Source organism: Boleophthalmus pectinirostris, unplaced genomic scaffold, assembly GCF_026225935.1.
Source record: "Boleophthalmus pectinirostris isolate CB_2022bp ecotype Guang Dong unplaced genomic scaffold, ASM2622593v1 HiC_scaffold_7, whole genome shotgun sequence".
NCBI classification, from domain to species: domain Eukaryota; kingdom Metazoa; phylum Chordata; class Actinopteri; order Gobiiformes; family Gobiidae; genus Boleophthalmus; species Boleophthalmus pectinirostris.
The window spans coordinates 33,871,365-33,887,087 of NW_026571473.1; positions in this window are offsets into that span (position 1 = coordinate 33,871,365).

Genomic DNA, 15,723 nt, shown 5'->3' on the forward strand with positions numbered 1-15,723 from the left:
CGCTGATGCGTCTGTGTGGAGTCCTGCGATGTCCCAACAAACTATCTGAGCTTTATACTCGATTATGAACCAAAATTGCCCTGAAATCTGGATGTTGCCCAGGCCAGTCCTTTAAAATATTTCAGTCTTTTTTTCCAAGATGCGATGTATAACAGAATCGCTACAGAAAAAACACTTATGCGGAGCTCTGCACACGAGAAAATAGCCAAGATGACAAATACTGGACACAAACTGACGGGGAAGAGTTTTATTATTATATTATTATATTATAATAAGCTAAATAAGTTGAATAAGCTAAATGAGTTGAATAAGTTAAATGGAAAAAAATGAATTAGCTCCACACAGGTGTACAACAGGTAAAAACAGGTGTACACTTGGCTATACTGTATCTGGTGATATGAAATCTGTTTAAATACTTTGACAAAGTATATTTTTTATTTTTTTTATGAATATAGTACTCAGAACATGCAGATATCAGATGCTGAATGTAGTTTTTTGTTTTCGAGTTTGCACCTGACCAGGTAAACTCTCATTTTCAGTGAGCTGTTATACACCTATAAATGAGTTGAATCACATTTAAACATCCAGAAATGAAGAGTTCAGAGTCTAAGGTTTCCAGAGATACAAATATGTCTGTGTTACAATTAAGTTCATGAATGTAAAAATCATTTATTATCACTCGTGGAAGTCTGTTTTCTTTTATGCAGTTATGCTCTATGGGTAGAACTAGTAACATATGTATGGGTTGTTCCTAGTAGGCGTCCAGGGGGGAAAGAGTTAAGGCCCCACACACTATAGGATTTTTCAGTCTTAAATGATTTTTAAGCGTGAGACAAAAAGTGCACACACCACAAACACAAGGAGAATCTTATGAAGTTTTAAATCTCCGATCGCAAACACTGCGGTGGGATATGTCTGCGCACCACAAGACACACAGCTGCTGTTTCTGTTTCTTGTCTAGAGGAAAACCACTCGCTATGAGACTGTTAAGTGCAGATCATTGCACTTCTAGTTTAGGCAAAGGAGAAATTCAATTTATCAACTGGACAAAAGTTTATTTGGTTGAATATGTTTCCACAGCTCATAAAACCTGCTTCTTCAGTTCTGGTCAAACGCTGGTGGACACTTATATCTGCCTGAAGGGAGGAGCTAACTACAATGAAACTACTCTGAAACTAACACATCTACATGTTTACAGTTTGTTTGTTAGTTAGGCCTATTGAACTTGCACTGAGTGTGGAGTCATATTAGCAGAATCATTCAGGGCCATAATGGAGCTTTCACACCTCTGTGCCTGACCTGACTATCCCCATTGTTTTCTTTGTTTTAATTTAGGTTTGAGGATGGAGTTGTAAATAGGAGACAAATGATGTCTGAGTCCTCCATTTTTGTTTAGAGAAAGATTCTCTTTCTTAACAAAAATCGCTGCTTTAACTCCCCTCTCAAACCAATTCTTTTCTCTGGCTAAGATCTGTACCTCGCTGTCCTCAAAGCAGTGGCCTGAGGCTTTTAGATGGAGATGAACAGCAGACTGAGGTCATCTGTGTTGGTACATCCTCTTGTGAAGAGGCTTCAGAGTAGTTTCAGTGTAGTTAGCTCCTTCCTGCAGGCAGATATAAGGAAGTGTCCACCAGCATTTTGACGAAAACTGAAGAAGCAGCTTGGATGAGCTCTGAAACGTATTTGACCAAATAAACTTTTGTCCAATTAACAAATTGAATTTCTCCTTTTGCCATAGATTCTACGAGACGACTGAGGGATTTTTCACACTTCTAGTTTAGATGCAAGATAAAACAGTGCTATTATTATTTGTGAAATATGGTGCAATATTTCAAATACATGATTTTTAATGCACAGAAGTTTGGCAATAAAGTCCACAGGAAGTAGAGTCACTATTGCTAATCTGCAGCTTCACCTTCATCCGTGCACAATGTGGATGTAAAAAGACACACATGAGGAACTACTCTCACCTTTTTACTTTTAAAGAACTGTTGTGGATTTTCTAGAATGAAGATTAAACTGAGAAGTTGCCTTAGATTAAAGAGTCCACTTTATTAAAGCAATTGTGCGCACAATCACAGAGCTGCCTGTTCCTGACAGAGGCGTCTCTCCCTAGTCTGTTGGTCAAAACAAGCATACAAGATATTTATATCCTTTGGGGGAGGCCATAGGAGACACGGACGAGGGCGGGCCAAGTAGCAATAGGTAAAAAAAATAACACCATCTTACAAGAACGGGTCAACACAAAGCTGGGTCCTGGGTAATAAAACAACATGTGAAAAACAAGTGATCCCAGACACAACTATTTGGTTATGGAGCCTGCGAGTGAGAGGCCTCTAGCTAAAGACAAAGTAAAAGTCTGATTAACAATGATTAGGTGAACTTACACGTTCACATAAATACTTACACAAGTGATTAAAGATTCCCATAACAGAACGTTTTAAACTGGATTAACAGCTCTGTTTTATGGACTGGGTGTCATTATTTGTGGATGACAAAGTCTGTGGATGAGATGCTGCAGTTTAAATTTACAACTTATAATAGTAATAATTATTTTCGCTATTTCCTGACTTTGTATCTTGGGCCTCTGTGTTCGTCACTCCGTCTGACACTATGTTTTACTGGCTGCTATCGTAGCGCTGCTGATGTTTTGTGGTTACGATCCGACAGAGCAGCTCAGAGTCACACTGACACCAAATACACGAGGAGCGCACGAACACACCAAGTCGTGTCACGCCTCCCCGAACCCGGAGAAGCAAATCGCTGCGTAAAATCAGGCAAATTTTCTTGTAACTTTAATCAGGAAAGTCCTATTAGTCCTGGTTCAGTCCTGGTTTAGTCCTGGTTTAGTCCTTTAGTCCTGGTTTAGTCCTGGTTTAGTCCTGGTTTCTGGTTTAGTCCTGGTTTAGTCCTGGTTTCAGTCCTGGTTTAGTCCTGGTTAGTCCTGTTTTAGTCCTGGTTCAGTCCTGGTTCAGTCCTGGTTTAGTCCTGGTTTAGTCCTGGTTTAGTCCTGTTTTAGTCCTGGTTTCAGTCTTGGTTTAGTCCTTTTAGTCCTGGTTCAGTCCTGGTTTAGTCATTAGTCCTGGTTTAGTCCTGGTTCAGTCCTGTTTTAGTCCTGGTTTAGCCCTGGTTTAGTCCTGGTTTCGTCCTGGTTCAGTCCTTGTTTAGTCCTGGTTCAGTCCTGGTTCAGTCCTGTTTTAGTCCCGGTTCAGTCCCGATTCAGTCCTGGTTCAGTCTGTATTAGACACAAAGGTTCGGAATCTCTATCTATGTACTGAAGACAGCGTAATCATAAATTTTCATTTCCTGATTGTAATTCTTGACGTCGTAACTTTTCAATTCATATTCTGATGGACAAAATGCACACAATACATTTTATGTACAACTGGAGTCATTCGAGAGTTTACGAATATTTATTTTATGCTCAACTACAGACAAATATGCACAGATTTCTATCCTACGCACACAAATATTTCTGAAATCTTTATACTCCATAGTTTTGAGCTTTCACATGAGGCATGACCTGGACTATCACCATGGAGACAAGTAAATGGCGTCAGCAGGATATTGATTAAACTTGTATAAATGCAAGGTGGATCTTTAAAAGGTACAGTGTGTAATTTTCTGGAGGACCTACATACAAAACATCATTTTAATGGAAACGTGCAGGAGGAGAGTTAGGTTTTTTGGAAATGCAAGCCTGCTGACTATAAGGACACATGTTTTTTTTTTGTTTTTTTCAGTTTTTCTTAGCAAATAAGACAACTAAAATGAACAAACACGTTTTTATTTTAGTGTACATTTTGGCTAAAAGTTTACATATAGTGCCTTTATATCCTAACCCAGGGGTGTCCAAACTTTTTTCATCAGTTTTACTCGCGAGGAGAACGGGCAGAGAGTGGGCATCAAAACCAACAGTCTCCACACGTTCTGATGCCTCAAGGCCGCTCTCCTCTTTTTATTACATTAGGAGGCCCTAGTTACAGAATGATAATTCTCAAGGGGAAGGGGAAACAGAAAGACATAATAAGAAACTGATGCAGCTATGCATAGTATAAACATATAAAACATGATTAACAATCAGGAGGTGCCTTAGGTATGGACAGACACCATCATAACTCTTGCATGTGTGACAGTGGGAGTTGGCTTCATGTGAGGAATCATCTCGAGGTTCACTAGAGCGACAGGACACTGCACACAGTTGTCAAACACAGAGAGGTTATTCATTTTCATACAAGTGATTGGTACATTATAAATCAAAGAATTGTAGTACATAAATGGTTAACTCATAGGCCTAGAATATCACACAAGTATTTAGCAAATATGGGATAATAAAATTATTCTGACACTAAGATCCTTAACACTACACACTACATATTAAATATTGGCTTTATCAAGGTAGATTCTCAAAAAAACTTGCAATAAAAAGTACATTTTTCATTGATGCATGGTAATTTGGGCCAATTCTCCTGGAAGCTTAAGGGTCAAGAAAAAATTGTCCGAGGGCCATAGTTTGGACATGCCTGACCTAACCCATATGTTAATGCCATACTGTGGAACATTAAAGACAAAACAGTATAAACTAGAAAAGCACTCAGAGAGCGCAGACCTCCGCCAAGGACTACCCCCATTTTTTATATAAATTGCGATTAAATCAGTCTTCTGGATCAGATCCGGATCAGCCTTTGGAATATGAAAGAGGATCCCATTGTCCATCCCTGAGTCAAATTCCATGGGGTTTGGTCAATAATTAACCGAGATATTGAGAAACAAAATTTTTGGCCCCATTTACCACAATGTTAATTAAATTTCAAAGTGATCCAGAATCCAGGATTTCTTCCGGATAACCCCCAAAATGAAATCAGTTCTTCCTTTTCACATTTCCAACAAATCCTGAAAATTTCATCCAAATCGGTCCATAACTTTTTGAGTTATGTTGCTAACAGACAGACAAACAAACAAACAAACAAACAGACAAACGCCGGCAAAAACATAACCTTCTTGGCGGAGGTAAAAACAACATCTCCATAGAAACAGACAAGTTACATAATACATATATAATGCTTAAAAAGGGCACTGATTGTGAAATGTCATTTAAAATAAAACCCACACAAACTATGTAACTGTGCCAGTGTCTGTCAATGTGCTCATGTCATGTACCTCTATCCGTCCTTGTCCTTGAGTCATTTGGCGGACAGAGATTGCCGCGTGAACCTCGGTGACCCCCGCGTCTCCGGAACCCCCACCGACAAATCTTCACAGCGTTTTATGTCGCGACCTTTCTATGCCGCTGCACCCGTATTCACTCACCAAAGCGCTTTCCACCATTACAATGTGATCCTGGGCAAGGCTGTGTGTAGGATACGGGAACGTCCAGGATGCCTTTGAACGTTCTGTCCACTGTTGCTTTGAAAATGTGGTTCTTAGTCACATATAAGGACAGGATTATAATAGAGGTGATGCACTGACGTCAATGTATCAAAAACACGCTCCTCAACATTCTGACAGTGACACTGAGGCTCGGCAGCAGCAGCTAAATCACTGTCTCCCAAAGCATAAAATAAATAACCTATTAAAATTTGAATTAATTCACCCATTTCAACCCACAATTAACCATTGTGATCATCAAATGTATTTGTACTTATGAAGCTCTAGATTTCATAGAGTGGATTTTCAGTGCGCTTTAGGACACTTAGGAAAAACTCATAAAATATAGTATCAGGATAAAATATGCACAATTTTACATTTTTCCGATGAATTGTTACATGACCACAGATGTTTACTTCCTGGTTACCCCCGCAAGAGGAGATGGCGGACTCCAAGCTCTCAAAGAAAAGGTTAGTAAAATATGTTAAATCCAACATAGGATTTTTATAACATATAATCTTAAAGGTCTGGAATGATACGTACATTTAAAATCATGGACAGCAAACAGACAAAATGCATTTCTTCAGGAACCAGAATACACTAGACGGTTTGCAAGTGCGAGTTCAGGCACCAGCCAATCAGCAAAGAGTCATATATTCTGTTTTGGCAACGATTCTCGAGATCGAGGATTTAAAGCTGGAATAAAGAAAATGTTCAGGGAATTTTATTTATGTTATTGCCCTTTTTCCTGCAGGATTTGGCACATTACATACTTCACGACCAAACAGCAGCGATTGGTTAAATAAAAAAAATACCCGCCTACTGTCGAATGAACAAATTCTAATGCTGCAAAGTCAGACAGTTTCCACAAAGTGAAACTGGCAGATGAATCAGGCTAACACAACTCTACATTAATATATATATTTTAAAAAAAAAAAAAACATGATACAAAACAGTACAGAGCTACTTGATGCGATGTTCTGAGCAGAATGCACACTGATTATGTTGTGATAGTGCTCTGGAAAATATGCACAATTTTACATTTTTTCCAATAAATTATCACTTAACCACAGATGTTTACTTCCTGTTTACCCCCGCAAGAGGAGCTCTCAAAGAAAAGTATAGTAAAGTACGTTATATCCAACACAGGATTATGAGTTTTAGTAACAATAATCTTAAAGTTCTGTAATGATACATACATTAAAAATCATGGACAGGAAGAAGAACTGTGTGGTGACTGGCACTGACAGCTTAACAGACAAAATGCATTTCTTTGCTGCTTTCCCCCCCTATTTTTTGTCCATGTTTTTTCTTTTTTTTTCAATCAACATGAAAGCTGAAGTAGTTTCTCTGTTGTTGCTGTGACTATGCCGCTATGTAGTGAAACAATAAAGGGACATAAAGGACACTTAACTCACCCCACAACCATAGACCTTTTTCACAACGGCCAGAAGTCCCGCTCAGTGAGGTTTGCAGAACTTTCGGTTAATGCTTTTCTATGGCAAAATATCTGTGGAAATTCACCAAATCTTCATCCAACAAGGTCGACAAAGGACATATTCACATGAAAAGATGAAAGATTTATCCACAACTACCAAGATAAGAAAGACGGAAACGTAAAGGCGAACAACGACGATGCATTAGTGAACTACTCCTGAGCCAAACTAACATTATGGTGATTAATAAAACAATGAAACAAGTAACTTGTTAACTCAGACTGATTCTAGAATTAAAATTAAAAATCAATTTCATGATAGATATTGACATAGACAGCGATTTGTGCAGTTTGAATGCGAGACATGTAATCTGTCAACATCTGTAGCATCCGAACTACACAAATCTACCTACTGTATCTATGCTAATATCTACCAATATCATGACATTGATTTTTTTTTTCATTGTAGAATCAGTCTGAGTTAACAAGTTACTTATTAATCAATTATTTACTTACGTTATTCCATAAGGTTAATTTTGTTCAGGAGTAGTTCACTAATGCAAGTCGTTGTTCGCCTTTACATTTTCGTTTTTCTTACCCTGATAGTTGTGGATAAATTCTTCATGGACAGAATATTTATCCTTTGTTGAGATTTGGTGATGGACAGATTTATGAAGCTGGTGGAGAATACGCCAGACATTTCCACAGATATTTTGCCATGGAAAATCATTAACCAGAAGTCCTGCAAACCTACAGCCGTGGCATTTCCGGCCGTTGTGAAAAAGGTCTGCAGCTTAACAGAAAAAATGTGTTTCTTTGCTGCTTTTTTTCCCCTCCTCAAATATGTGTAAAGAATCCCTCAGTCGTCCAGGTAGAATCCATGAGGAGAAAAATTCAGTTTGTCGACTGGACAAAAGTTAGTTTGGTTGAAGACATTTCGCAGCTCATCCAAGCTGCTTCTTCAGTTCTGGTCAAACGCTGGTGGGCACTTCCTTATATCTGCAGGGAGGAGATAACTGAACTAACTGAAACTAACACACCTACTTGTTTACAGGGTGTGGGGTCTAATTAGCATAACAATTAAAGGCCATAATGGAGCTTCCACACCTCTGAACCTGACCTGGCTACACCTATAGGTGAGTTTCATTGTTGACAAAAGCGCGTGTTGCATGCTGGGAATTATTTTGGTCGGCAGCAATAAACACTAATTCAACATGACGGACGGAGTGAGAAAGCGCGTAAAGGGTATTGATCCTGGTTATTTATCCACTCTAACAGCAGAGGACCCAAGACCATTTGACCAGAAATTGGTCATAAGCATCAATGGAGCCAAATCACACTTTTCAACCCCTACAAAGTCTGGACCAAACCAAATTTCTGGTCAGAATTGCCAACTACCTGGGTAATATTCACTTTGGTGATATCCACAATGACTTGATAGAAACTCCTGGGCCATTCACAGCAGAAAAGATGAAAGCCTCCAAGAGTCTCGATGCGTCGTTGAACTTGTTGGAGTCCACAGTTTGCTAGGATCTTCTACGTTTGCTCTGCGGATGTTTGAAAGCCATTTAATTCACCGTTAGCGGTTCTTTTCACTCAGAACACGAAAAATACATTTTCCTTCTTCCGTGCTTCTATTTGTGCATCCGATAATGCAGCAGGAGTTTACTATTATCGGGGATAAATACGCGAGGTTACGCACTGTGTTTGACCGCTATCGTGTTTCTTGCCTCCGACCAAACTATTTCCCAGCATGCAACGCAGGCTTTTAATAACAATGACGTCAGCTGAAACTCGCCTATTGTCCTCTTGTTTGTTTTGATTTAGGTTTGAGGATGGAGTTGTAAATAGGAGATCGATGGTGTCTGAGGCCTCCATTTCTGTTTAGAGAAGGATTCTTTTTCTTGTCTTCTTTCACTCCCCTCTCAAACCAATTTTTGTCTCTGGCTAAAATCTGTACCTTGCTGTCCTCAAATGAGTGGCCCGTGGCTTTTAAGTGGAGATGTACGGCTGCAGAACCCAGAACTGAAGAAGCAGCTTGGATGAGCTGCGAAACGTCTTCAACCAAACTAACTTTTGTCCAGTCGACAAACTGAATTTATCTCCTCTCCTCAAATATTCTTTAAACGACATCATGAAAGCTGAAGTAATTTCTCTGTTATTGCTGTGACTGTGCAAAGTTTGACTAACTAATAAAAGGAGATGAAGGACACTTAACTCACCCCACAACGATTAATTTCCTCCACACACAGACTCAGAAACATGTGATTTAAGGAGAGAAAGGTTCAGTTCAACTCTGCGTGATCACAAAGTCCCTGTTGTTAACAAATTTTCTGCTGCTGTTTACTTGATTTTCTTATTTAGATGTCAGATAAAAATTAAATATTGTAGAATTGTAGATGTGTATATTTGTTTTTATGCTTTATAAAGCTCTTTCATTTTCTTCTGTAAAAGCTCAAAAAACATTACTGCCACTGACTCTCACATAATGTTGCAATGTCAACCTCTATAGTTGCCCATTGCCGCAGTTATGTAGTACTGATACACAAGGCTTTTCCTGCACAAAGACCGCAGCTTTATTCCTTATGCATTTAAAACACTAAATGGAAACAGCGAGAGAAAAGAAAAAGCGCATGGTGTTGTGAGGGCAACATTCCATGACTTACAAATGATGATGTTAAAGCCATTTATTTCATAGGTATGTAATTTATGTGACCTCTTTCCTTATCTAATATTAAAGAGGAGGTTTGGTTTTCACGTGTTGTTTATCAGAACTCACCTGACCAGCCAAATCCACACGCTTTGACAAAAACTTTACAAAGCTGTGTGTGTCTGGAAACGTATCTTGTCTGAATGATGAATAAGAGTGACGGGCAGATTAACCAACCAGAGAAATGCAATGGTCTGTTTACGTCAAAACAAACGTGGCGGCTTATGGGTTTAAAAAAAAAAAAAAAAAAAGCAGAGGTGGGAGGGGAGAAATGATGATACATGAATTTTCGAGAGGCATCTTCCTCATTTTATTATTTGACACTTAAGCTATAAATAAGTGACTGTGATCGGCATGACCCAAGTAAGAACGGTTGTTAAAGAGACATTATTATTATTTTTACGATGTTATAACATTGTTCCTTCACCAAAATGTCTTAAGAAGTTTTAGAAGTATGTGGTAACACTTTATAATAACTACACCTTATTTAGCCTTAATAAAGCATGAACAAAGACTTAATTAATAATGATTCACGCTTAGTAACTACTTAATTACTACCTTAATTAGCACTTGCACTTCATTTGCCTGTGCTGTAAATAGTTACTCATAATTATTTCATACTTAATTACTCATGGACTAACCATTTGAGCATTTATTAATCATTACTAAGCTATGAGAGAATGATTTACTAATAATGCAATGCAATGATAATTCAGGCAGCTGTTATCTGTTAGTTAAGTCTTTTTGAGAGCTTTTCTAAAGTGAAGACGAATTATGCTTTATTAAGCATTTACTAAGTGTGAATCATTATTAATTAAATCTTTGTTCATTATTAATTAAGTCTTTGTTCATGCTTTATTAAGGCTAAGTAAGGTGTAGTTATTATAAAGTGTTACCGTATGTTTGCATGTTTAAGTATTTTAGCAATCTCTCCTGGGCCCTATTCAAACTCTCCTTACAGTTCGCTGCAAGATTCTGTCCAGTGCTCCTACACGACTCTGCATAAATACACAAAAAATACAAAATGGTACACAGCTACTTGATGCAATGTACTTAGCGGATTGCACACTGATTGTGTCTTGATAGAGCTCTGAAGGGGCAGACATAGCACAAGGGGGACTTATTGCGTCAAAAATCAAAGTGAAACTTGTAAAAACATGTTAAAGCTTTTTTTTTTTTTCCTGTGAATATAGCATTTTCAAAACAATAAAAAGGTAACACTGTTATCTAAATATGTTATGTGTTAGTATTTAATTAGCCAGACAGGCACCACCTAGTGCCTCCGCTCAAATTCATTTCTCTCCAGCGACTAGGTCAAGAATCAGAATACACTAGACGGTTTGGAAGAACCCTAGAAGTTGTAGACTGCACACTGGCCAATCAGTGATGAGCCATACATTCTGTGTTGGCAACGATTCTCGAGATCAAGGATTTAAAGGAACTAAAAGAATGTTTGGTGAATTTTATCAAGGGGAAAGACATTATTGCCCTTCTTCCTATGGGATTTGGGAAAAGCTTAATATATAAGTTAGCCCCGTTGGTGGTGCATTACATACGTCACAATCAAATAGCAATGACTGGTTAAATGATAAAAGTACCCGCCTACCATTGAGCGAATGAATTCTGACACTGCGAGGTCAGACAGTTTCTATGAAGTGAAACCGGCTGATGAATCAGGCTAGGTTAATACTCTGCTGAAGTAAAATACCCCCACTTGAAGCTCTTTATACTTTGATCCAAGAAAAGAATGTAAGAGGAAATTAACATTATCAATATGGAAAGGCATTTGTTGAAAGTGATCAGAAAATGCAGAGGGCAATGATGATTATTTGAGTCTGATTGGTCGAAGCAGCACAATAGCAGAACAAGCCAAAAAATCTAACTTCAGTTACATCGAGCTGATAGAAAACAGACACAAATACACAAGGGCTTACAGTACCTTTTGCATGTTTTTCACAAACTAAATAGTCCATATTGATGTTAAGTACATCTGTTGGTGTGACTATGTTTGTTTTGATTCACTGGGGCTTCACTTTTGGCTTCTGCACAAACTTCAGTGCTGCTCTGTGATTGGTCGCCAACCACCTGTCAGTCCTATCGCACAAATGGGGCTTTGCCAAGATGGATTTTGATGAGTTTTTGTGAACTCACAAATATCTCAAGAATCCATCTTGTTGTGGTGCAAGGTTAAGAGAGACTGACTGATCAAGCGATGTCAGAACCACGCGAGGTCAGATATTTCAACAGGAGACATACACAACATTAAAATATTACTTAAAATATACTACTGCTGCTTCTTAGACATCGCCTGACAAATCCTGAATCACATCTCCGAGGGATATCCTTCTGGTCACCACTCCGCTGTGACCGTGCAATCAAATTGGTTTATTTCAGTGAAGCTTGTATTTGTTTTGAAACAGATGAACCATGCATGTCCCTGATTGGCTAATCCACCTGTCAATCATGCTCATCCGACCTCAGGGAGATGCGTCTGCGACCACAGTCACATTTTGGAAAGTGCTACCAACACCACCGCCATCTTTTGAGATCCAACGAGCCACAATTCATTAGTCTTTTGACAAGCAGAATCATTGAAATTCACTTCAATGCTTATTCCACTTTCACTTTTTAATTGCTTGTAATATTTTGTCCTAATTTCTTTTGTAAAAATGGATTGACTTGCTTTTGTTCGCAGACACAAAGGCGGTTAGTGCAGCAAACTTTAGCCTTTATCTGAAGCTGTGGGTGGTACCGGATCACAGAACGCTCGGTGCATATCAATGGAGCCGCGTGCTACTCATTTGTTTTAACTGACAGGCGTCTGCATTATTAAAGTATCAATCACTCTAGTGTCTGCCTCTGCTCGCCTTCCGAAACTCCTCCAACCAAGTGGCTCGGAGAAGGGCTGGGAGATTTCAATGCTCAGTGCTGGTAACCCAAACAAATGTTGATGGTGAATAAACCTAATAAGGGTATGTTTTACAACCGGCGTGCCAATGTGATCCGTTTGCCTATTGTGCGGAATGAACGCGGCGGATTGGAAGATGAGTCGGGCTTGTTGTAAATGAAACAAAATTGCCTTCTTTCCACCGCGTTGCTGATTTGATTCCGAAGTTTGCGTTTTCAACAAATTCCAATTATGCAGGACAGGTAGAGATTACTTCAATGAACTTCTACCCAAGTAGTTAGAAGGTAAGTGGGTTTCCTCGTCCAGCTTGGCGCTACAAAGAGCAAACACACCGATTACGATCCGGAGATGGTTCGCCCGGCGGTACTGGAGGATGATTTAACTGCAATGGACAAATTCTCGCTTGAAAAGTACACCATAAACTAAATGCAAATAATTATTTTTCCTAATTAATCTGAAAACAATCTGAAAAAAAAAAACTGTATAATTCTAGTTTGATATTGTGCAATATAAGGATGACTGCTTGGGTCAATAGAAGTGTTTTTGCATTTTCGTAGAATGTTCCACAGTATGGCATTTAACAGGAGATGCCAGACCCAATGGCGAGATAACCTCACTGTAAGAATGCAAGCATTTTTAAGCAATCAACACAATTGTAATTACCGCATTTTTTGGACTCTAAGACGCGCTTAAAATCCTTTAATTTCCTCGAAAAGAGATAGTGCTCCTTATGTATTAATTCTGGTTGTGCTTACTGACCTCGAACCGATTTTATGTGGTACACGGTGCTCAAAAATCTGTCAAAATGTTTTAATATGACTTTGGTAAACTACGAAGTTGCACCGCTTGATGGATTGTCGGAGCATTATGCCTACTGTGGTCAGGAGCCTCGCCAAGCTGACCGCATCAGCACACAAAGAGCAGTACTTATATTTTATGCAAATGAGCCATGTGGTTTTAAGTTTCTTTTCTGTAAGACATAAACAAATGTGCACAAAGCTACATTAAACACATTATTACTCAGTGGATATTTGAGTCCTTCTCATAGGAAATAAAAAAAAAAACTTAAATGATCCACCCACATTCACATTCATCATACAAATTCATGAATGTGACAGGGAGGCAACGACTGGCGAATTATGCCACGATCTGCCAATGGATCGTGGACACCTGGGCTAAGGGATCAGTCTCATGTGTCGTCTGTTTGTTTTTTGCTTAATGCGCCTTATAATCCAGTGCCCCTTATGTATGAAAATAGACAAGAGAATTCAACATTACTGATATTGCGCTTTATAATCCGGTGCACCGTATAGTCCAAAAAATACGGTAAACAAATGATACAACTATATGTTTAAAGGTGCACTTAAAGGTGTAATTTTTCTGGTAGCAGGCATCTGCCACCTGTTTGTCTCCAAGGAAATGTTATAGCTTTGTTCCATGTTCCACAGTATAGATTAAATCTATCACGAGGGAGACAAGCAGGTTACAACACTGCACTACATTTCAATTCAGATCTGTGGATAGTTGCCCCTACTCACAGAAGGCATTACTGTATTTTTGTATTGAATAAATAAGATAAGATAAGATAAGATAATCCTTTATTGTCTCCCATGGGAGAAATTTGTCTTGGGACAGGGGGTAACATGTTTTATCAAAAAACAGGACAACACAACACAAAGCAGCACATAAACAAACACCATAAAACAAAGTAAATATGAGACCAGTATGACCACGAGTGATGCACCAACAGGACCCTTAAATTATCCTTAACAGGCAAACCCTTGCATTCTTTTGTTCTATTAATTATTGCACATTCCCTAAGCCTATGTGCAGTTTTAGTTATAATTATTGCACATTCCCTTAGCCTATGTGCAGATTTAATTATTGCACATTCCTTAAGCCTATGTGTAGCTTTAATTGCACATTCCCTACACCTATGTGCAGTTTTGATTGCACAATCCCTAAGCCTTTTATAATTTTTTTTTTTTTTTTTTTTTGATGGTAAATGGAAATGTATAAAGTCTAACCATGGAACATTCCAGGATCGCGTATCCATGGTAACTCTTGATTCTGACCAATCAGTGACAGTGAAACGTACTCACACTGGTTAAGCAGCATTTTTAAGTAGATGGTATCATTCAAAAAGCATGAGCTACAACAATTAGTAACCTTTCACAGCTCAAATGTTGTTCTATTAAAACAAAAATACCCCAAATTTTCCCACTTTTATTAATAAAATGTACTGACGATAAACTGAGCCCCAAAATATATTGATCCCTCTACTGAAAAAGTTACATATTCCACCTTTAACACCTCTTCTACCCTCTGACTCTCCTTTATGTTACCTCTGGACACTAACAGAACGTGGCAAAAACATCTCGATCGCGAAAACCTGGGTGACTGAAAGTTTCTTCGGAAAAACAAAGTTAATCCTACAATGATAACTTGACGGGAACATTTGTCACAACAGTTTGCAGACAGATGTTTTCGCACGGTGACAAACAAACCACCCCGCTGTGGAATAATACTCGACGCTTTATTGCAAAAAGTAAAATCTCAAACTCATCCAAACATTATGAATTTTACACGAGCTATAACTTGCAATGAATATAAAGCGACGGGAGCGTTTGGGCGGCGTACGGGAGTGAGATGGATAAGGAATAGAAAGGAGCAAACTCGCTGGATGCATTTCACCTGCAGACCTCGCCGTGAAATATGAAAGTTGGGCCTGATAATCAATCACACAGACAACAGTCCCAGTTGCAATCACGGTCGTAATGTTTTCCTCGCTGAAAAATGCACAAAAATACCGACTCTGGGCCAAAAAGTTTATTAGAGATTCGCGGAGTGGCAATTCTAGGCGAGAGGAAAGTTTCAATTCAGATGAGATTGAGATCTGAAATGTGGCATTTTATCCAGTAGTTTTGGGAGTAAACAAGAGGGGGGAAAGAGTTCTTACTTTATTTTGGGTTATTTAACAGCTCATATTTACTGACCAGCCTCACCTCAGTCTGGAGATACGTCCCCAGGAGGATCTAAAGTATATCTTAAAGGGACTGTGCCAGATTTTTCAGTGTTTAAAAATGTGAAAAACAGAACTAGTTCATTTTGCAGTGGTTCAAAGATGTTCCTCACTTACCTTATGCATTCAGAGCATCATAATTATTCACCACGATGAGTTTATAAGTGCTTTTTTACAACTTTCCACTCAGAGAACTCAGAGAAGACCTTTTGACAGACATGTGTGGTGTAAGTCGAGGAGCTAAACTCACTTCTTATGACCCCCGCGTTTACAGACTTTAT